The sequence below is a fragment of the Balaenoptera borealis genome, assembly GCF_965194805.1.
Source record: "Balaenoptera borealis genome assembly, chromosome: 2".
Lineage (NCBI taxonomy): Eukaryota > Metazoa > Chordata > Mammalia > Artiodactyla > Balaenopteridae > Balaenoptera > Balaenoptera borealis.
Window position 1 is genome coordinate 179,213,012 of NC_138867.1, and position 23,046 is coordinate 179,236,057.

General features: G+C 52.8%; 1 protein-coding gene across 4 annotated transcripts in view; it reads right to left on the reverse strand.

Moving 5' to 3' along the window:
• Nucleotides 1-20,365, reverse strand: part of CERS4 (ceramide synthase 4) — a 32,638-nt gene extending 12,273 nt beyond the window's left edge. For 2 of the 4 annotated variants that reach the window (XM_082382004.1, XM_082382003.1), the window contains exons 1-2: nucleotides 20,073-20,365; nucleotides 341-406 (exon numbers count right to left, since the gene is read on the reverse strand). The gene's annotated coding sequence lies outside the window, so the exon portion shown is untranslated. The remainder of the gene's footprint in view (nucleotides 1-340; nucleotides 407-20,072) is intronic. The other 2 variants (XM_082382001.1, XM_082382002.1) reach the window with 1 other exon arrangement.
• Nucleotides 20,366-23,046: the final 2,681 nt, after the last annotated feature.

The window sequence follows — 23,046 nt, forward strand, 5'->3', positions numbered from 1 at the left end:
CCACATTACAGCTCTGTCCCCCCTCCCCCCATGGTGAGTCCTGAGGGAACTCAGGATGGAAACAGGATGCCCGCCATCTAGCTATACCCACCCCAGACAAGTGCGCCCCGAGGAGATTCAGGATGAGAAAGCACAGATTACTGGCCCAGATAGCTGAGGTGCATATCAAAGAAACGAATTCAGTAAACCCAGATTCTTGCATCTTCCCATACAGAGAAAAGCCCTGAATTCCTTAACTTGAGCTATCTGGTTTTCTTTCAATGAACAGTAATCTTTTGATGTTCTGACTACCTGGTCTTTGTTGCAAAAACCCCTGTATATATCCGGGCTCCTTCCTTACCTCTTTGGAGCAGTTCCTTAGAGCTACCTGAGAGGCTGTTTCCTGGGCTTGAAGTCCTCAGAATGTCTGCAGAATAAAACATAATTCTCAACTTTTTGGTTGTGCATTTTTTTTCCATCGACAGTGGATTTGGGGGCAGGAGTTGGGTTTGGTGACAAGAAGCTCCTCCAGGGCTGGGGCGGGGGATGGATGGAATCCCCCAGGGAAGGGGTGTAGATGAGGGAGCAACCCACAGACCACGCCTTATGGCGTCCAGGTTCAGGCATCATTGAAGTGATTAGCCGTAGCCGCCACCACTGGATACTCCAGCGTCGGGGGGGGGGGGGGGTGGACACCAAAAGGCAGCAGCCTGACAAATGGGCAAAAGTGTCAAACAAACGAATGAACCAAAAAAGGAACAAGGAGTGCCGCTCACTATCCAGTTATACAAAGGGTTAAATTGCGACCTACAGGCAGTGAGCCGTGAGGGGAGTGCAGGATGGAAAAAAACCACGATGAGGCCTTTTGTGCTTTGGATCAAAGGGTCCCTGGATAGTTCAGACGCACAGCAGGAAGAATTTCAATGACCTCAGATTCGTGTATCTTCCCACACACAGACGAGCACGAACATCATTAACTTGAGATATCTGTTCCTTGTGATTGGCAGTCATTCTTTCCCAAGATGTATACTTGACTGCATGCGCTTCCTAGCCAAAAAAAATTCATATATATTCTGGCTCCTCCCCTACGTCTTTGGAGCTGTTTACTCAGAGCTACTGAGTGGCCTTCTTCAGGACTATAGTCCTCAGTAAAGACCCAACAAAACGTAAACTCACAGCTCTCCTGTTGTGCATTTTTCTTTAAGACAGGTGTGTGGGGACTTCCCTGGTGGTCCAGTGGTAAAGAATCCGCCTTCCAATGCAGGGGACGCGGGTTTGATCCCTGGTCAGGGAACTAAGATTCCCACATGCCACGGGGCAACTAAGCCCGTGTGCCACAACCACTGAGCTTGGGCGCCTCAACGAGAGAGCCCGCGTGCCGCAAACTACAAAGCCCACGCGCTCTGGAGCCCACACGCCATAACTAGAGAGAAGCCCGCGCGCCACAACAAGAGCCCTTGGGCCGCAATGAAAAGATCCCGCGTGCCTCAACGAAGATCCCGTGTGCCGCAACTAAGACCTGACACAGCCAAAAAAAATAAAGAAAAAAAAGATTATATCATCTGCAAATAGATAGTTTAAAAAATGTTTAAAAAAAAAAAAAGACAGGCATGTGACAGTGGCTAGTTTAGACCCACAAGGCTCAGAAGACCCAGACAGAATAGACAGTTGGACAGGTGGATGGGAGAACTTCTGCCCAGGTGGTTGATCTCTCTAAAAAGAGATAAATTAGGAGTCTGGGATTAATATATACACACTACTACGTATAAAATGATAAACAACAAGGACCTACTGTATAGCACAGGGAACTATACTCAGTATCTTGTAATAACCTATAATGGAAAAGAGCCTGAAAAAAAATATATATATATATACACACACACACACGCACACACAAACACACACACACACACACATAACTGAATCACTGTGCTGTACACCTGAAAGTAACACAACATTGTAAATTAACTATATTTCAATGTTTTAAAAATGGTTTAAAAAAAAAAGAAACCAACTTCACTAACAGGCAAATTTCGCTTGATCCCATGCACCCACTGGGGCATAACTGCACACACCCAGCCCGGAATTCCTGGCCTCACTCTCCACAGCCTCCTAGCAGGAGCCACACCCACCCCAGGGCATCTATAGCCTTCCCCTGAGGGGCCCTCCCACCCATCTGAAGACCCCCAGCCAGCTAGAGATATAAGTGGGCTGTGCAGATGCCCAGTGCAGATATAAGTGCGCTGGGCATCCTGGGAAGGCCCCCAGCCAGCTAGAGCTGGAGCCAGAACCCAGGGGTCCAAGCCCCCAGCCCCATGTTCTTCCCCCCACCCAATATCGGGTCTACCACAGCCATGCTGCTAGCATGTCATGATGAGCTTTGGGGACAAGGGAGAACACACAAGAGCGATGGCATCTCGTAATCCCAGGCCTCTGCCCATGTCCCCAGCCTCAAAGCCCACTATTCACTGTTTGACATGCTCTGATACAATCACAAACACTGTATGATTTCACACACCCCAGCCTTTACAAATGCTGTCCTCTGCCTAGAATGCTCATCTAATATTTATTGTCCCATGCTGGGTGCTGAGGACATAAAATGGTGGGGAAAGCTGGCAAGGTCTCAGCCCTCATGTCTGTCTGGCAAACTCCTATGCATCCTTCAAAACCCAGTTCAGTTGCCACTTCCTCCTGGAGGCACCTCCCGATTGCCCCTACTTCAGATCCAGTTAAAGCACCCTCTGCCAGCTCTGCCTCATTCACTGTGACATTGGAAGCTGGCCAGGCAGTCTTTTTGGTTGGGGGCAGGGTGGAAAAGGAAGGAAGCATGACCAGTCTCAAACCCCAGTCCCCTCAGCTGAAGCAGGCATCGCCCTTTCTGGTCCCCAAGTCAGAAGGGGAAACAGAAATGCACTTTCCAAACCTGCGAGCCTTCCAAGGGGGCTTCAGACTGACACACCCTAACTGCAGAGGTCTTGGCCTTGGACCTCCTACCCTTTCTCTAACCTGTGTCCGTCTGTTTGTCTACCCCCTTTACCCCCTTGATAAAGAAGAGACTCTGAGGTTTGAGAAGTCACCCATTTCCTTGCATTGTGGTCGAGCAGGCCAGTGAGCCTGCATGTGGAGCACGTGGGCAGTGTCTGGCACACAGAAGGGGCTCAGGTACAGCTGTAACCAGGCATCCATGGCCAGCAAGGTTCAAACTTCTCTTCCACTCCTGCCCCTGACAGATGCCTTCCTCCCGACGGGCAGGCGGGAACGAGGGTCAGGGAGGCACTCCTCCTCAACCTTCATTTTTCCTCTTTTGGACCCCGGCTCCTCTGCTCATTCCCTATGACACTCTGCCTCCTTGGGCCTCAGCTGCCCCATCTGAAAAATGGGTACAGCCAGATCTTCTGCTTTACTGCACCATTGTGGGGGCTCAGGAAGCTGAGCAGTTTGTAAATGTTCCACGCTGCTGTTGCAATGGATTTGATTCCTGCAATTTACCCATCGTTGACCTTGTCATGGACCTTGCCACTGGTGTTTCAGTTCCCTCATCTGTAAAATGGGAATAACAATGCCCCCTGCCTCCACACGGAGGGGATTGGGAATAATGCCTGGGGTGGAGTGAGCACTAAGTAAAACACAGTTACTATTAGCAGTAGAGAGGAGGTGGGGATGGGGAGCAGTCTGGAAAGGAGGGTGCTGGTCTGCGCGGGTTCTGGGTGGTTCTTCCTGGACACACACCCCACCGCCCCTCCCCCAGCGCCCACCCCGGCCTCTGCAGCCTTTCGTTAAAGCTGTAGCGAATGAATGAGCTTGCGCTGGCTCACCCAGGGCTGCTGAAGGGTCACGTGGAGAATCGCCAAATGGGTGGCTGGTCTAGCCTAACCAGCCTGAGGCTTCCTCCTCCTCACCGCACCCTGCCCCCTCTCCCCAGCCCGGTCCCCCAGCCCGGCTGCTTCTTGAAGGCACTTTGGTCCCACTCCCAGCCCTGCCCCTGCCACCTGGGAGCCAGACTCTGATAATCCTTCTTAGTGGCTAAAAATATCCCCAGATTGGGGGAGAGAGAGAGAGAGAGCAGGGCTTTGTGCTGACACGTGGAGGGAGAGGATGAGTACAGGATCCCTGTCGCTCCCCTGAACCCCCAAAGGCCCCAGCACCGCCCAGCACAGCAGGGCTGTGCACAACGGTTGGTTTTATTTTAAATCTAGCTGGAAATGTAGGACTTGCCCGGGTTGTGAAAAAGGAAATCAATTCATACTCCAGATGTCTGGGTTGCCCAGGGAAGAACAGACACACTCATACACACTCACCCGGCCCCTGCAGCCTGGCCTGCTGCCCGGGGTCACCTGACTCCTTCGGCTGGAGGCCCAGGCAGGGAACACATGATGGACTAAGTGGGGGTTATTTGTAGATAACCACAGCCGCCCCTGCACTGGGCCCTGGCTCCTCCACTCTGGCCTCTCTGAGCAGGGTCCCTGCGGGGTGCTAATGACCAGAGATGCAGCCAGTCCAGGAGAAACCACCTTCAAGGACCCTAAGGAGGGCCCCAAGTCCAGGGCTCTGCCTCGCCTCAGCCCCTCATATTTAGACACACTCCTGCCCTCCACACTCTGGCCCTGTTAGTATCCACCCCCCCCCCCCCCCCCCCCCCCCCCGCCTCCCCCGCACTAGCTCAATTTACTGTAATGGCTGCTTGATGGGATTCCAATTCACCAAGCTCATTCCTGCCCCAGGGCCTTTGCATGTGCTGTGTCCAACCCACCAAGCTCATTCCTGCTTCAGGGCCTTTGCATGTGCTGACCTCCCACACAACCTCTGTTTCATCATTCACATCTCAGTTCAGTATTACCTCCTCAGGAAATCTTCTCAGATCACTACCAAAGAAGCCACCATATTATACCATCTTCTTACCCTATTTTGTTGCTTCAGCCCCCTCACCCCACTTGATCAGTTTTCTTATTCACTTGTTTGTCTGCCTCATCCCAAGACATAAGCCTCATGAAGGCAAGAATGTTGTTTAGTCACTGCTGTATCCTCAGGGCCCAGGACGATGGTAAGTACCAACTAAATGTTTGCTAAGTGGATGAAAAAGCAGGTAGAACAGACACATGGACAGATGGGTGGATGGGAGGACTCTGGCTCAGGTGGTCAAACTTTCTAGAAAAAGAAACCACCTTCTTTATTAGGCAAGGTTAGCTTGAACCCCATGGTGTAGGTCCACTGCCTCCTTGTTTCAGAACTGGGAAGCCAGAGGCTCAAAGCAAGAAGCAGCCGGATGCAGGTCACCCAGCAACAAGGGAGTGAGTCAGGGCTAGAAGCTCTCCAGGGTGGGGAGGGGGTTGCTCTGCCCACCAGTGAGCTCAGGGCTCACAGGCCTGTCTCTGCCTATCAAGGTTTCCCAAGGAGCAAGGTCCTACACCACCACCACCCCTAAGCTGCCCCAGAGCCTTTTCAGGGCCCCAGAAGCTCACACATGATTGAACTTTGCTTTCTTAACATCTATACCACCCCCCCAACCCTGTCCCGGGCAGACTAAGGGGTCTGGGTGAGCCAGGCCATGTCCCCCGGAATCCCCAGCCCACTGGCCACCCCTCCTCACCACAGCCTGCACCGCCAGCTCCCCTGGCTGCACCTTCTCAGAACCACCCCTTGGTGATACAGCCTCCTACCGCCCCCCAATAAAGCAACCAACAGTGGGGCCATGAGGGTTGCTTTGCAGCTGCCTGGGGGCTGACAGTGGGGTCCCCAACCCCCTGGAATCTGCTCCCTCCCTCCTATAACTCCTGCACTACCCCACACCCAGGTGCTAGAATTCCCAGAGCATCCCCCAGCAGTCCAGGCCTTTACATAGGTGGTGCCTTCTTCCGGAAGTGCCCACACCCCCTTCACTGTGCCAGTTCTTACTAGTCTTTAAGACCTGGGTCAGATTCAATTCCCTCCTTAAGAGGCCTTTTCTACCCTTCCCACCCTAAGGAAGCAGAGCTCCCTCCCTAGCCCTGCCCCACCCCACCCTAGGTCTTTCTTCAAAGCTTCTGTTCAGCCCTGGCTGGCCCCAGGGAGCTTAGAGAGCTGAGTCTCTCCCACTACCAGACAGGGAGGGTCAGACCAGGAAGAGAACTCTGGGGTCCCCAGCATCACCTAGTGTGGGTGTGTGTTGGGGGTTCGGTCAGGGAGGTTTCAAGAAGGACTGAGGGAGCAGAGGGGAGCAGGTCTCTGGAAGTTTGAGGCGGGAAATGAGCAGGTCCAGCCCCAGAGGCAAGCCGGGGTGGGGCAGCAGGATCTGATAGGTTACCTGCACGGGACTGGGAGGGATAAAGCATACAGATGGGAGTGTAAGGGGAGCTTGGGCTATTACAGTTGAAAAAAAAAAAAAAAAAAAAACCCAACACGACTTTATTGAACGACATGCAAAAACCATGCATGTCTAAAGTGCGTGATTCAGTGCATTTGACATATGTACCTACTGGTGGAAATCATCACCTCAATCAAGATAATGAACATGTATATCCATCACTCCCCCATATTTCCTTATGTCCCTTTGTAGTTCCTCCCTCTGTCCCTTCCAGTGAGAACTGGAAGAAACCTGGATGTCCAATGCTGGGGAACAGAAACCTCAGGATTCCACACTATGAAATATTACATCAGCGTTTAAAAGAAGGAGAAGATACAATACAGATAAATCTGGAGGACATGATGCGCAGTGAAATAAACCAGTCTCAAAAAGATAGATACTGGGGCTTCCCTGGTGGCGCAGTGGTTGAGAGTCTGCCTGCCAATGCAGGGGACACGGGTTCGAGCCCTGGTCTGGGAAGATCCCACATGCCGCGGAGCAACTAGGCCCGTGAGCCACAACTACTGAGCCTGCGCGTCTGGAGCCTGTGCTCCGCAACAAGAGAGGCCGCGATAGTGAGAGGCCCGCGCACCGCGATGAAGAGTGGCCCCCACTTGCCGCAACTAGAGAAAGCCCTTGCATGGAAACGAAGACCCAACACAGCCAAAATAAAAAAAAAAAAAAAAAAAAAAAAAGACAGATATTGTCTGATTCCACTTATAGGAGGTCCGTAGAGGAGTCAAATTTATAGAGACAGGAAGTAGAATGACGCGTGCCAGAGGCTGGGGGAGGGGGTGGGGAGTTAAGCGTTTAATGGGGACAGAGTTTCTGTTTGGGGAATATGAAAAAGTCGTGGAGATTGGTTACACGACAATGTGAATATACTTAACGATACTGAACTGTGCACTTAAAAACGGTCCAGATGATAAATTTTTTGTTATACGTGTTTTACCACAATTAAAACATTTTTTCAATTAAGAAAATATCAAATTGAGATGAGGGGAGGAGGAAAAGCTATGCTCACGGACTTGGGAGGATCACTGAGTGGAAGAAAATGAAAGCAAAATGCAGACAGACACTAATGGCCTGATAGGTAACTCAGGTAAATGGAAAACCACCAAAAGTTCTGTCTTTGGTAATAGCGGAGTTAGCTGCATCAGACCGGCCCTCTCAGAGATAACAGTGATAAACCCTGGACTACATACTAAAAAACTACCTGAAAGCTCTGGTGCTGCCATGTCCTATATGGTATCCATTAGCCACATGTGGCCATTTAAATTTCAATTAATTAAAATTAAATACAATTTAAAATTCTGTTCTTCAGTTGCATCAGCAACATTTCTATACTCAATAGTCACATGTGGCTTGTGGCTACCATATTGGGCACATAATTGGTGTCGATACGGAACATTTCCATCATTGCAGAAAATTCTCCTGGGCAGTACTGCTCTAGAGAGTGACCAAAGATAGGTAGAAGTTGGAGGGCAGTCTATACCTGCAATAAGGGAACAGCACGGGACGAGTTTCCCATTTTTCACTGTTATTTACCGGAAATAGAAACTAGATTGAAAAATGAGAAGACAGAGCCCAAAGAGACCCCAACAGTTCAACAATGGAGTAGAACATGCAGGAAAGGAAAAAGCCAAAAAAAAAAAAAAAAAAGTCCAAATTCTATCCAAAAATGCTGTGCAAGTCTCTTGCTAACCCTTAAACCATGTGCAAGGCAGACTCCAACCAGCCCGGCTAAAGCTAAAAGAAAGTAAGTTAACACCTGCCCCTCACTACAGGGAAAACAGACTTTGGAACTTGAGTCCAGACTGTTTAATTACCTATGAAAAAAAAAAAAAGAACCAATGTTCTTCAGAGGACCACAACAGAATCCAGAGTGTCTACAATTTATCTTTCACAATGTCCAGCATACAATCGAATCCAAAATTACTTGACATGTGAAGAAACAGGAAAACATGACCCATAGTCAAGAAAGAAGGAAATTAATGGGGACTGACCTTGAGGTGACCCAGATGTTGGAATGAGCGGATAAGGACTTTGAAGCAGCTATTATAAATACGCTCAAGGATGTGAAGAAAAAGTACCTCCTAATGAATGAACAAATAAGAAACCTCAGCAGGGAAGCAGAAATTATAAAAATACACCAAATGGGGATTCTAAAACTGAAAAATACAATATTTGAAGTAAAAAATTCACTGTGGACTCAGCTATGAAAAAGAATGAAATTTTGCCATTTGCAACAACATGGATGGACTTGGAGGGTATTATGCTTAGTGAAGTAAGTCAGACAAAGACAAATGCTGTATGATATCACTTATATGTGAAATCTAAAAAAACAAAATAAGCTAGTGAATATAACACAAAAGAAACAGACTCACAGATATAGAGAACAAACTAGTGGTTACCAGTGGGAAGAGGGAAGGGGGGAGGGGCAAGACAGGGGTAGGGGATTAATAGGTACAAACTACTATGCATAAAATAAATAAGCTACAAGGATATATTGTACAACACAGGGAACATAGCCAATATTTTATAACAAAAATAAATGGAGTATAACCTTTAAAAATTGTGAATCACTACGTTGTACACCTTAAACATACAATATTGTACATCAACTATACCTTAAAAAATAAATAAATAAAATGCAACACATGGTGCAAGGGAAAAAAAGAAGAAAGCATTATTTATCCAGAGAAAAAGCAAAAAAAATTTTTTCCCACTGTGGGGTTGATAGCTGATTGGAGATTGTAGAAGACAGAGCTAACTAGTTTGGAGAGAGATAATAGAAAATACCGAACAGAAGAAGAGAGAAGAAAAAAAATAAAGATTAAATAAAAATGTGCATCTGGAAGTGGACAGTGGTGACTGCACAAGGTTGTGAACGTACTTAACGCTACTGAGTCATGCGGTTAAAAATGGTTAAAATGGTAAATGTTTAGGTTATGTGTATTTTATCACAATTTAAAAAAATTGTACAGAGTCTCAGTGACCTTGGGACAATATCAAAAGATCCAACATGCATGCAATTGGCGTGCTCTGAGGATATGGTCCACACTCAGGAGAGTTATTCTATCAGGAGGGTGAGGGAGGGCGGTGCTGGTCAGCTTGTTCTGTGATGCTCTGATTTTTACAAGAAGTATGTTTCAGGGTGACAAATTTTTTTTAAAATTGTAAAATACACATAACATAAAAATTTACCATCCTAACCTTTTTTTAAGTGTACAGTTCCATAGCATTAGGTATAGTCATTGTTGGGCAACCATTCCCACCATCCATCTCCAGAACTCTCTTCATCTTGCAAAACTGAAACTCTGACCCCATTAAACACTAACCCCGCTTCCCCCTCTCCCAGCCCCTAGCTCCCATCATCCTACTTTCTGTCTCTACAGACTTGACTCCTCTAGGGACCTCCCATGAGTGGAATCAGACAGTATTTCCCTTCTGTGTCTGGTTTATCTCACCGAGCATCATATCCTCATGGTTCATCCATGGTGTAGCAGGTGTCAGAATCTCCTTCCTTTTTAAGGCTGAATAATATTCCAGTGTGTGCATATATTAAGGGCAACTTTTTTGTGTGTGTGTGTGTTGGGTCTTCGTTGCTGCGCTCAGGCTTTCTCTAGTTGCGGCAAGCGGGGTCTACTCTTCATTGTGGTGCACGGGCTTCTCATTGCGGTGGCTTCTCTTGTTGCGGAGCATGGGCTCTAGGCGTGCAGTCTTCCGTGGTTGTGGCACGCGGGCTTAGTTGCTCTGCGGCACGTGGGATCTTCCCAGACCAGGGCTCGAACCCGTGTCCCCTGCATTGGCAGGCGGATTCTTAACCACTGTGCCACCAGGGAAGCCCAAGGGGGATTTTTAAATAGAAAACTATATTTGTACAAGAAAAAAGAAAAGGTTTCCAATGAAGGGGTGGTTGATGAGAGGAAACAGGGGCTCAGAGGGGGCACTTCTGGCTGGCAAACAGGCCCCCATTCCCGGCTCACCATTTATGAAACTAATTCCCAGTCAAGGTCAGCCCCCAAGATGCTGCTGCTACCCACCTTCCAGGGTGGAGGGAACTGTGGGCTCCAGGTTGTACTCTGATGGCATCCCACCTCTGCCCAAACTGGTCTAACACCTGCCCTATTTCTCCCACCAGCTGGCTGCTGGGCCCCTCTGCTGCCCCCAGATGGCAGCATTCATGGAGGCGGTTTCAGGTAGAATGAAGTAGGAGCAAAAGCCAAACTGCTTCCTGGGACAGCAGGCCTTGTTCACACCCATAGCAGCGATTGTTCAACACACCGGTGTTGGTACCACCCCAGGTGTCACCAAAGCTGCTAGCTCCAGGAAGGCCCCGTGCCAACTGCCCCAAGCGCCCACCTCCCTGCACTCCAAGGGAGATGCAGTTACTGTTCCCATGGCACAGATGAACTGACTTATCATCCCAGGGTCACACAGCTGGTAAATGGCCCGGCTGCATGCGAACTTAGCTCAATACCACCCAGCGTTCTAGATGGACACGGGCTCACGGAACCTCAGCCCAGCAGCGGCAGCCTACGCATTCTTGGCAAACAGGACCTGCTGCCTTTATGCCTGTGCTTCTCCCCATCTCCGCTTCACTACTTTGGACTTTGCCTGGGTCACCGGTGACCGCCCCCTGGCCCAGGCCAATCCCAGTGGTCATTTCTCTGTCCATGGATTCCTGACCTCCTAGTAGTATATCTGCCCCCTTGTCTGTCTCTCCTAACAACCGTGGCATCCTGCCTAACCTAATTCAAGCTGTTTTTCTTCTCCTTTGGCCCTAAATGGTGCCAGTCCTGCACCCTCTCATACCAGCTTTTCTCCCTGGGAAATCTCACCCACCCGGAAGCCACAGTCAGTGTGCCTGTGCCTTGGTTTTCCAGATTCCTGCAGTTGCCAGGTTTCTCCCCCGATGCCAAACTGGCTAACCCAACACCGCCTGGCTGTGCTTCGCCCAGATATATCACAGTCAAGTTATCCTCTACCCTGAGCATGCTTCTTGGCTAAGATCCCACCATGCACCCAGTCTTTGGGGATGGGAATCTGGGAGTCATCCCAATCCCTCCTCACCACCCCCCATCACCCCGGACATTCCGCTACTCACCAGGTCCCACAATTGCATCCATCTCCCCCATAACAATCAAGCGAGTCCCTTCCCTGCTCAATTCCCACTGACGAGGCCCCGTCTCTCATCTCAATCATTGTGGCCACCTCTGCCCTGGTCTCTCTGCCTCTGGGTTTTGCCCAGGCTGCCTCCCTCCATCCACATCTCCTTCCCGGAAAGAGAAAGCCAGCGTTGGAGAGAGTGTGGAGAAAAGGGAACCCTCCTACACTGTTGGTGGGAATGTGAATTGGTGCAGCCACTATGGAGAACAGGTAGGGAGGTTCCTCAAAAAACTAAAAATAGAGTTGCCATATGATCCAGCAATCCCACTCCTGGGCATATATCTGGACAAAACTATAATTCAAAAAGATACATGCACCCCTATGTTCATAGCAGCTCTATTTACAATAGCCAAGACATGGAAGCAACCTAACTGTCCATCGACAGATGAATGGATAAAGAAGATGCCGTACATATATACAATGGAATATTATTCAGCCATAAAAAAGAATGAAACATTGCCATTTGCAGCAACATGGATGGCCCTTAGATTATCACACTAAGTGAAGTAAGACAGACAAAGACAAATATTATATGATATCACTTACGTGTGGAATCTAAAAACAATGATACAGATGAACTTATTTACAAAACAGAAACAAACACACACATAGAAAACAAATCTAGTTACCAAAGGGGGAAGGGGTGGGGGGAGGTATAAATTAGGAGTTTGAACTTAGCAGATACAAACTACTATATATAGATAAACAACAAAGACCTACTGTATAGCACAGGGAACTATATTCAATATCTTGCAATAAACTATAATGGAAAAGAAAAAAAAAAAAGGGAAAGAGAAAGCCAGCTTCTCAGCATCATGTGCAGACAGTGGCCATAAAACAAACAAGGAAAATAAGATGACATTTGGTCCTGGCTGGTACTGAACTCCGGAGAGCCTGCCAGCCCAGGTCTGAGCCCTCCTTGTTCAAGGGAAAGTTGGCAAGTGCCTGTCGCCTGAGCCTTAAAGACACAGGGGCAGCAATGGGAGCCTTGGGCCTCGATGTCCTCAAAAGGGGGTGATTCTCCTGTGAACAACCCCGGCACGTGGGCTGTCCTTGCGATTTCAGATTAGCAAAGTTCTGCCCCAAGAGGTCACCAGTGGCTGGCGTCTGGGAGGTGATGGGGGCTGGGAAGCACGGCTGGGTAAGGGTGTCTTCAGGGGGTCGGGGTAGAGCATGTTGGGGTGGGCAGCCTGATCTGGGAACTACCGGCTTGGGCAGGAATTTGGGGACACACAGCCCAGGGCTGGGACAGGACCAGAAGATCTTCTTTTTCTGGATGGGGGACTCGGAGAAGGCATCGTTTGAGAAGGAAGAGGGGTGAGGATGGATGGGGAGAGGGTGTGGCCTCAAGAGCCGGGAGCCCCAGTACCCCCTGACTTGACAGGCAGCTGAACACAGGCCTGCAGACCTGTCAGGGTCCCAGAGGACAGAGGCTAACCGTGAACTTCAGAGTAAGCCAGCCTGGGAGGATCTGCTCCTGGTGGGTGGCCTCAGGCTAGCAGCGCCTTCACTGAAGGAGTTATCACTCCAGTGCCTGCCTGCCCACCTAGGTAGGGCGGGGAGCCAAGCAGGGCACGTGTGAGATGGCTCATCAGGGGTGGCGCAGGGAAGGGTCCCCAGGGTGAGTCTGTCCGTGGGCCCTTTAAGAACCAGGGGTGTTTGCGTAACTGGAGACTAAGCACTTCCTCTTCCCCATCCATCCCTCTCTCAGCAAACCCGCAGAGGCTCACTCTACAAGCCTGTCCCTCCCCCAACCCTGGAGAGGGGGCCCACATGGGGGGTAGCCCTCCCTCTGCGCCTGGCACTCATCACCAAGGTCTTTGTGATCTGGCCCTGTCCACGCCCCCTCTACCCTGCTGACCTCCTGCAGCCACCAGACTCCCCGGTTCTCAGCCTAGTGTCCATGGTCTGATTCCCAGGGTCTGTTCGTATCTCAGAAACATCGCTGTAATGCAGTACCCAGATGCCTAATTTTTTTTTTTTTTTTTTTTTTTTGGCCATGCTACTCGGCTTGCAGGATCGAAGTTCCCCGACCGGGGATCGAACCCAGGCCCTCGGGAGTGAAAGTGTGGAATCCCAACCACTGGACCGGCAGGGAACTCCCAATGCAATAGCTTTTGTCTAGGCTGTTTCCTCCACCTGGATCACTATTCATCTTCCCCTAACCTTTCAAGTAAGCAGCTTGCCTGTCACTGCTTCCAGGAAGTCTTCCAGGACTGCAACGCTGGGTCGGAGAGCCTGTGGTCCCTCTGTTTGGCCCAGGTTATTCTGCATTGTAACTGCCCAGGGATGTGTCTGTCTCCCCAGTGGAGAGAGGGATCTGGAGGGGAGGCAGTCAACAAATTCCACTTCCTGTGGGTGTCTACCACCAGCTCCAACTCAGGCCTCAAGCTCAAATATTACCTCCTCAGAGGAGCCAAGTTAAATCGCCATGGGTAAGGCAATGGAGAATGTCTAGGCAAAATACAAACAAATGCTGGTAACATTTACAAAGGGGAGTGATTAGAGAATATTTCAGTAATCAGAGAGAGACAGCTAGCCTCTGTTTCTCTGTAAAGAACTACTCTGAATGAAAGCCATGGCTGCAGTGATGGTTTCTAAATATTCTGTGACCAATCTCTAGGTAATATATGAGCAAGGCTTGTATGCAAATGCCTCATGTCCTTTTTATTTTTTAATAAATTTATTTATTTAATTTATTCATTTTTGGCTGCGTTGGGTCTTTGTTGCTGCACGCAGGCTTTCTCTAGTTGCAGCGAGCAGGGGCTGCTCTTTGGTGTGGTGCGCGGGCTTCTCATTGCAGTGGCTTCTCTTGTTGCGGAGCACAGGCTCTAGGCGCGTGGGCTTCAGTAGTTGTGGCACGCAGGCTCTGTAGTTGTGGGTCGTGGGCTCTAGAGTGCAGGCTCAGTAGTGTGGCGCACGGGCTTAGTTGCTCCGCGGCATGTGGGATCTTCCCGGACCAGGGCTCGAACCCACGTCCCCTACACTGGCCACCACTGTGCCACCAGGGAAGCCATCTCGTGTCCTTTTTAGACTTCCCAAGGTCCGAAGGCATGACTTTTCAGCGAATTCCAAAATTTCATTTGGTTCATCTCAGAGTCCTGGCTGAATACTGTCATAGGTTGAAACAGGCAAGCACCTGCAGCCTATTTGGCTAGCAGAAGTCACCGCAAGCATGTTCTTAATTTTATCAACTCAAGCACCGAGACTTTCATGCTGTACCCCTGGAAAAGATCCTGAAAATCCTTAACCCTCAGAGTCAACTTCACCGAAGGACCCACAACTCAGGTTTGCTCCCTGGGCTCTTTATACAGGCTCTGAGGTCAAATAAATGCATCCTATTCCATAAACTGCAACATGTGTGTGGAGTCATGTGAATTTGGTTGTGTAAAAAAGGCGACCGTTTCAGAATTCAGAGTCACTACTTTGCCAGTGAGAAGAACTACGTTAGAGGAAGCAGACACCTGAGGACAGCCTGACACCCCCTCCAAGAACTGCCTTAAAATCTGAGGCTCAGGGACTTGCCTGGTGGCGCAGTGGTTAAGAATCTGCCTGCCAATGCAGTGGACATGGGTTCAAGCCCTGGTCCGGGAAGATCCCACATGCTGCGGAGCAACTAGGCCCGCGAGCCACAACTACTGAGCCCATGTGCCACAGCTACTGAAGCCCATGCGCTTAGAGCCCGTGCTCCACAACAAGAGAAGCCACCACAAGGAGAAGCCCATGCACGGCAACGAAGAGTAGCCCCCACTCGCCGCAACTAGAGAAAGCCTACGCGCAGCAACAAAGACCCAAGCAGCCAAACATAAATAAATAAATAAATTTATTTTAAAAAAAAAAAAGAGATGAGGGAGGAGGCCGTGGGGATAGAGCATTCTAAGAAGCGGGAACAGCCTGTGCAAAGGCCCTGAGGCAGGACCAAGCCTGGTTGATTCAAGGCATAGAAGACGAGGCCCCTGGGGCTGGAACAGAGCGGGGGAATGAAGAGAGGCAAGGGCAGGGAGGTGACAACCTTATATTTAGATCTGCCCTAGCCAACAGCTCAGATGGAGAAATGACACCCAGAGGCTGACATTTCCAGGGCTTGTCCTGCTTGCTCTCCCCTCCTGTCACTGCCGTTGTCCCCTGCCATCTCCCGATAGGTTAGCCTTGATCCAGCTGTGGCCCCATCACTCCTGCCAGGATCACGGTCAAAGCTGAGCCAAGAGGACTTCCCTGGCAGTCCAGTGGTTAAGACTCCGCGCTCCCAAAGCAGGGGGCACGGGTTCGATCCCTGGTTGGGGAACTAAGATCCCGCATGCCGTGGGCAGCACAGCCTTAAAAAAAAACAAAAATGCTGAGCCAGGGCCAAAGGGAGGTGCCCTTAGGTGCACCCATCCCCAGTTTGGAGGGGGTCGGGGAACGGTCCTGGCCACAGTGTCTGGGCTCAACAGAGCCACTGATCTAGGTGCCGGCACCCAAGTGTCCGAATCCCCTCTGTGAAGCCTTTGAAACTGGAGGGGTTTGGTGCATACCTGGATGAGTGGGGGTGGGGTGGGTGGGAAGGGTGAGCAGGCCCAGGTGACCAGGTCCTTGTCCACGGGGGTGGTGGGTGGGATGGGGAGGGATGCTGAGTCTTTTCTCCTACACCTGGAAAGGGAGTGACAGCAGGCTGGTGGAGGGGCCATCCTCAAAACACACCTGCTCTGGTTTTTGCTGCTCATCTTCAAGGCCCAGCCAGGCCCCTGCCTACCATCTCCTGTCACCTCCCTGAGAACATCCTGCCCCAACACCCAGCTCTGGGCTCTGCTCCTCCTCCTCCCTGGCCCCCTTCTCTGTCTCCATCAGCGCCCTCTCCCTGGCTACTTCCTTCCATTCCCTCCAGCCCCTCCAGGGAGCCTCTCAGGTCAGCTGAGCCCCCCACCACGTGCAGGAGGAAGGGGAGAAGCTTTGCCCACCAGGAAAGGGCTGGCCTTCTCTTCCTTCCTCTTGCCAGCCTCTTCTGCCTTCAGGGTGCACTGACCACTCCACACAGGGGACAACACACCAAAGCAACACCCCTGCAAACCACGCAGCAGTGGGGCCCAACAACCTTGCACCCCTCAAGCAAGGGCCCAACCAGGGTCTGCAGTTGTTGGATTGAGGGGCCCTGAGGACCCTCAGTCTCTTCCTCTGCCCCTCTCCCCACTCTCCCCCTGGCTCACTCTGCTCCAGACACAGCGGCCTCTCGGCTATACCTCCAACATGCTAGGCTGGGTCGTGCCTCAGGACCTTTGCACATGCTAGTCCCTCTGCCTGAAATGCTCTTCCTCCAGATGTCCACCTGGCTGGCTCCTTCTCATCCTTCAGGTTTCTTCCCTCTCCCGGCTGCCCCCCTCCCAGAACGTCGGCTCCATCCATGAGGTGGGGGGGGGGGGGGCGGGCAGCAGGGAAGCTTCATTTTGTTCACTGCTAGTCCCCAGTGCCTCCCAGCACAGGTGCTTCACAAGTACATGCTGAATGAATCAATGACAGGGTGGGAGGGAGCTGGGGCCAAGCACAGGGTAGGGGGGGGATCCTCAGGGGGTCGCTGGCAGGGGCCTGACCCCTCGATACAGTCATGGGGCCCTGAAGCAAAATATGGTTTGGGGAGCCTAGGAGGAACTGGGGAGAGAGATGAGATTCTGCTGGTTCGGTGTGGAGAACTGGTGTGACAGGATCATATTAATTAACAAAGGTACAAAGGTCAGACTGAGGAAGGAGAAAGGTCTCCTCTATGTCAATCTGGTCAGAGCCAGGCTGGGTCTGAGGGGCCGATTCAAGGATAGCAAAAAGAAGCCCAGCCTGAATGGCTTGGGCATCGGGGAAGGAATGGCAACCAAATAAGGGAGTAAGACCCCTGCCATGGGGAGAAATGATTCAAGCAGGGGATTCAGAGACATGGCTGAGACTGACCTCATCTTCCACTTTGAAGCCCTTGCTCCCTTGGCTTCTGGTTTGCCACCCACTCCTGGTTTCTTTCCTTCCACCCCCTCTCCAATCCATCCCACCAGGGTGGGGATGTCTCCCAAGCTCTAGGCCCACCCCCCGCACCTGGTCTCCACCTGGGTGTCTAGTGGCATCACAATTTCCAGGTGCTGGGAAATAGACTGCTGACTTGCGCCTGAACCTGCTGCCCCATCAGTGGCTACTCCATCCCCACCCCATCCTCAACTTCAAGTCTATCCAGGATCCACCCACTTCTCTCATCCACACCTCCACCTGGTCCAGCCTCATCAGGGTCTGGACCAGGGCAGTCACTCCCATGCTGATTTCCTGGCTCCTGCCTGCAGCTCCTCCCATGTATGCTGTGGTGCTTCCCCTCCACATCTTTGTTCACTGGTCTCTCTGCCCATGAACTCTTAAAAATCCTTAGTAACCTGGCAGATGGTCACCTCCTACAAGAAGGCTTCCCCCACCCTTCCAGAGGCTGAATCAGGTCACTTCTCTGGGCTCCCCCTGCTTCCACCCGGGCATCCCCTCTGCTTTCCCAGGTGCTTATTACCAGCCGGACACCTCTCAGGTGATGACTGTTATTATTCCCATGTTATAGGTAAAGAAATTGAACCAGGAGGTGAAGTCACTAGCCTGAGAGCACTACATTCAAACTGGCAGGACAAGGTCAGAGGCAGCTTCCAGACAGCCGGAAAGGAGGGGAAAGCCTGTGGTACCCAGATAAGAGAGGAGCGTGCCCCCTGGTGCCTGCTTTCCTGTGGGCATCCCAGGGGTGGTGGGAGGAGTGAGCCCTAGCCAGCTCCCCACGGCCAACTACACTCATCCCAGCGGCTCCTGTGCCCAGTGACCACTTCACGCCAGGCGCTGGGCCAGCTGAACACTTTACACGCCTAACTCACTCAGTCTGCAGACTGTGGGTTCTGGAGGTGGATGCACTTATGCCTTCCTCCCATTTCTCAGACCAGGAAATGGAGGCTCACCGGGCCCAGAACTCCCACCAGTGCAGCAGCCCTCCTCCATCCCCCGAGGCGTAAGGCTGCCCCTGGGATTGGCCAAGCCCTTTCCTATTTCATAGCCGAGACTTCCATTGATCAGAACAACACTCCCAGATACAGGTAGTATTGACCCATTTTATAGATGGGCAAACTGAAGTCCAGAAAACTTTCTCTGGGGCCCCAAGGCCAATTCAATGACCAAGGGTCCCAGCTGGGAACAGGTGAGCTGGGAGGGCAGGCAAGGAAGGTCCCAACTGCCTCCTACCTGCAGCCTGGCTGGGCCTGCAGGGACCCAGCTGCACTGTGTGAGGCTCTGGGCACTCCCACCACTGCCAAGTTTATTCACAGCAGCTCCTTCTGGAAGGGGGCTGAGTTGAAGCTAGGGACTCGGGGTGGGGGTGGGGGGGGCTTCAAAGACAACCCTACCCTCCAGAATTTCTATTTCAGGTGGCCCCATACAACAGATCCAGGTTGCCCCCTTGCACTCAGTCACGTTGGACTTGGCCTGGGTTCAGAGTCAGGTCCTCAGGCACCTTCCCCCTCAGGTGGTATCTCACAGGTTTTGGAAATCGGACTCAGTCACAACTGCTTCACACCCTCAGATCTGTTTCTCCCTCAGTTTTCCTATCCTTCCACACTCCCAGCTGCCGGTGCCAGAAATCTCTTCCATGCACTTTCCTTCCTGCCCCACTTCTGAGCAGGCAGGGAATGCAGGCAATGTTCTTCTGACAAAAAGGACCCAAATTCATCCACTTTCCATCCCCCCCTTCCTGTCGGGTCCAAACCAGCAGCCTCCTCCAGGGTCTCCTCCGGTCTCTTTTGGCCACAGCAGCTGCTGGGTCTTCTTAAGACACAAGTGGACCCGGTCACTCACTTTGTTCTAAGCCTCCGTGGTCCCCACAGACTTGAAAACGGAATCCACCTCCTCCTCGTTATCTTCGTGGCCCGGGGGCCAACCTCGTCTCACCTCGGTTCCCCGGCTCACTGCACTTCAGCCATGCTGGCCTCTTTTCCGCTGGGCAAACACACCAGTCTGGGCCCTGCCTCAGAATCTTTTGCTGTTTTCTGGGCCTAAAAACCCCTCGCTGGCTGATCCCCTCAGGCCCGGATGACACCTTCTCCGAGAATGCCTCCCTGACCCTAACCCATCTCCCAGATGTGTTGTCTTCCCCGCACTTAGCATGGCTGGAATGATCTGTGTCTGTTTCCGCGGGTCCCAGCCGTCTACGCGGCCGGGCTGCGGGCTCCGAGGCCAGGGTCCCGGCTGCATCCCCAGACCTGGCACGTCGGTGGCACCCCGTAGGTATGGATTCTCTGGTGACGGACCGACACCCCCCGTCGCGCTCCTCGCGTTCACACATCCGGATTCCCCCGCGTCACCGTGCTAGGCTCGTCCCCACTCCGGCCCGCCCGTTACGCAGCCGCGTCCTCGGGCGCTCGCGGCGCCCGGGCCCTCGGGGGAGCTGGGCTCTATCGGGAAGGCGGCCCGGGCCTGGGACCAGATGGGAAGCCCCAAGAGGCCGTCCCGGGCGAGTTGATGGGGCACTGCATGCGTCTGGGGGCCGCCGCGGGCGCCATGGCCTTGGAGGCGGGGCCGGAGCTCTCCGCGAGAGTGGCGTTCCGGTCCGCGTTAGGGGCGCGGGGGGTTCGCTTACCTGGGGTCTCAGGCGGCCGGGCGCACCGGGGGCCGGCGGCGGGGCGGGGGACACCGCGCCTGGCGCAGATGCAGAGGAGAAGGAGACGCGTACTGCCCGCACGACGCAGGCGGACTCTGCTCCGGGCACCGCCTCGGCCGGGGGCGGGGAAGCAGGCTTTAGGGGAGCGCGGGGCGGGATCGGGGGCGGGGCCTAGAGGGCGGGGCCGGGGCGGGGACCGGTTGAGCCCTGCGGGGCGCGGGGTCCTCCGGAGCTCGGCCCCTTCCGTGCGACTAGGCCGCTTCCTGGACCCCCTCCCTGCGCCACAGGGCCCCGCCTCCAGCCCCGCCCCCCCCCCCCCCCCCCGAGGCGTGCCTTGGAGGAATCCAGCCGCAGGTTTCTTGCTTGTGCTTTATCTCTTGCCTTTGAACCTAGCACCATCCGCTGAGCGCTCAGTCAGCCCCGGTTTCTCTTCCGTTCGCTGCAGGTCCTCCCCAGCCCCCTCCCGGGTCCCCTCTTCTGGCGCGGCTCTGATCCATCCGCGCATCTGCCAACACACCACGGACGCCCTGATCCGCCTGAGCGCACCGCTGGGCGTTGTGGCGGAGGCCCGGACTCCGCCCCAGGCCTCAGAGGCCACCCCCGGTGCCCCAAGTCTGGGGACCTGTCTCAGCTTTCAGGTCAAGCTGGTCCAATTCGTGGTTCATGGGTCCAACCGCAGAGTTGGGAACCCAAGGCACCACCCTGGGAGCTGGGAAGCGTGGAGGGCAGCTGGGCAAAGGCTGCGGTTCGGTGGGGGGCAGGGGTCAGGCTACAGAGCTGGGAAGATAAGGCTGGGAGATAGGCCGGAGTGGGTGGTGGTGAAGCCCCAGGCTCCCTCTGGTCGGGTGGAACAGAAGGTGATTCCAGCGCACAGGGGCGGGGAGTCTGGGCGAGGCCTGAATGCAGGACAATGCCGCATCAGGCAGAGGTGGTCTGTGAGCACCTGAGCGGCACCTAAGGGACTCTTGGCCCAGCTGTCGCCAGTTGAAGGGAAGGGGGTTCCAGAGCCCCTGGCCAACCCCACGTCGTCTGGGCAAGTGGCTTCACCTTTGGACAATGTCTCTCCCTGAAGCAGACTCAAGGCAAGGTGGGGGGAAGCCCGGGCTTTTTTTGGCTAGGCAAGTTGCTTCACATCTCTGAGATTTGATTTCCACACGTAGAAAGGGGGAGGGCAGCAGAGACCTCTGCTGCAAGTGTGGATGAAGCTGTCCGTCTTGATCCAGTTTCCCACTGTTTGCACTTGCTGTTCCCTCTGCTGGGCTATTCTTTCTCTTTTCAAATGTGTGCGTCCTTCTCCCTCAGCTCTCAGTCTGGCCCTCAGAACCCCTCTGTCCTCATTCACCCTTTTATTTTCTTCCCGGCCCTCCAGGAGCTCCTTTGCACATAGGGAAAAGGCAAACGATAAAGCCTCTTTTCTCAGCGTTGTGACTAGGACTGTGGTATACGGCGCCTTGCACCTGGGGGTGCTCAGAACGTGGCAGCCATTTGGATTAATAGTGACACCAGAGACATGGTGGAATGGGGTGGTCCAGACCCCAGAGGAGAAGCAGGAGATTCCTGGAGATGTGGAGGGGAGGTCCTCAGTAGAGGATTTGGGTGGGTCGGGGTCAGGGAGAGATTTCAGGTGGGAGGTACTGCATGGGCAAAGGTGGGGAGGCTGGAGGAAGGGCTCAGCCTGGCAGGAAGAGATGCAGGCTGAACCTTCTGCAGATGGGCTGCTTCTTGCTACTCCATGCCCTTCTGTCCCCACCCCCCAGCCCACTCCATCTGTGAGCATGGAGTGTTCAGGGCAGGCTTCCAGGAGGAGGTGATATCTGTAACCTGAGAGATGAGTGGGTGGGAGATTTAGTTGAGTTAGGGTGCAACAGTGAGTGAGGAGAGGACAGTGGGGCAGGACCAGTCACTAAAGGCCCTCCAGGGTTCTCTGGGGAGAGGCACAGTCATTTAAAATGAGACGGCAGTAGGAGTGGCTGGGTTCTGGTCTGGGAGTTGCAGACAGGAGAGAAGGGAAGAACTCTGGAGGGATTTAGTGGTAAAATCGCCAGGGTTTGTGGGAATCAGAGGAGCCAGGGCCTGGTTGGTGGGAGTGGGGAGATGGAGCCATTTCTAAGCTGGTGAGTCCAATGTAGGGTGTCTGGGTGGTGGGAAGGGAGGGACCCTAGGGAGGCAGGGGGAGCTCCTTGCCTCCTCCTCCCCTCTACACCTTCATACCCTCTGTGCTTGAGTGCGGGACAGGAAAGTAGGACTGGGGAGGCTGATAAGCCCTGATCCAGGTAATAAGCTGAGGGCTTCTTTGTCCCTTCTGCACCCCCTAGTCAGATGTCTGGTCCCAAGCACATTGGCCTTTTCCAGACCCCGGGGCCATCGTGGCCAGGCCTGGAGGCTGGACCCTGGACCTTGGACGATGGGCCCTGTGCTAGGTGGAATAATGATGCCCACACATCCTAACCCCTGGCACCTGTGGATATGTGACCTTACAAGGCAAAAGGCACTTTGCATGTGTGATTAAGTTAAGGATCTGGAGATGGGGGGATTATCCAATGTCATCACAAGGGTCTTTATAAGAGAGAGGGAGGAGAGTCAGAGAGAGAGAGATTGGAAGATGCTATACTGTTGTTGTTGTTTTTTTTTAAGGAATTCCTTTATTTTTATTATTTATTTATTTATATTTTTGGCTGTGTTGGGGCTTCGTTTCTGTGCGAGGGCTTTCTCTAGTTGCGGCGAGCGGGGGCCACTCCTCATCACGGTGTGCGGGCCTCTCACTATCGCGGCCTCTCTTGTTGCGGAGCACAGGCTCCAGACACGCAGGCTCAGTAGTTGTGGCTCACAGGCCCAGTTGCTCCGCGGCATGTGGGACCTTCCCAGACCAGGGCTCGAACCCGTGTCCCCTGCATTGGCAGGCAGATTCTCAACCACTGCGCCACCAGGGAAGCCCTATACTGTTGATTTTGAA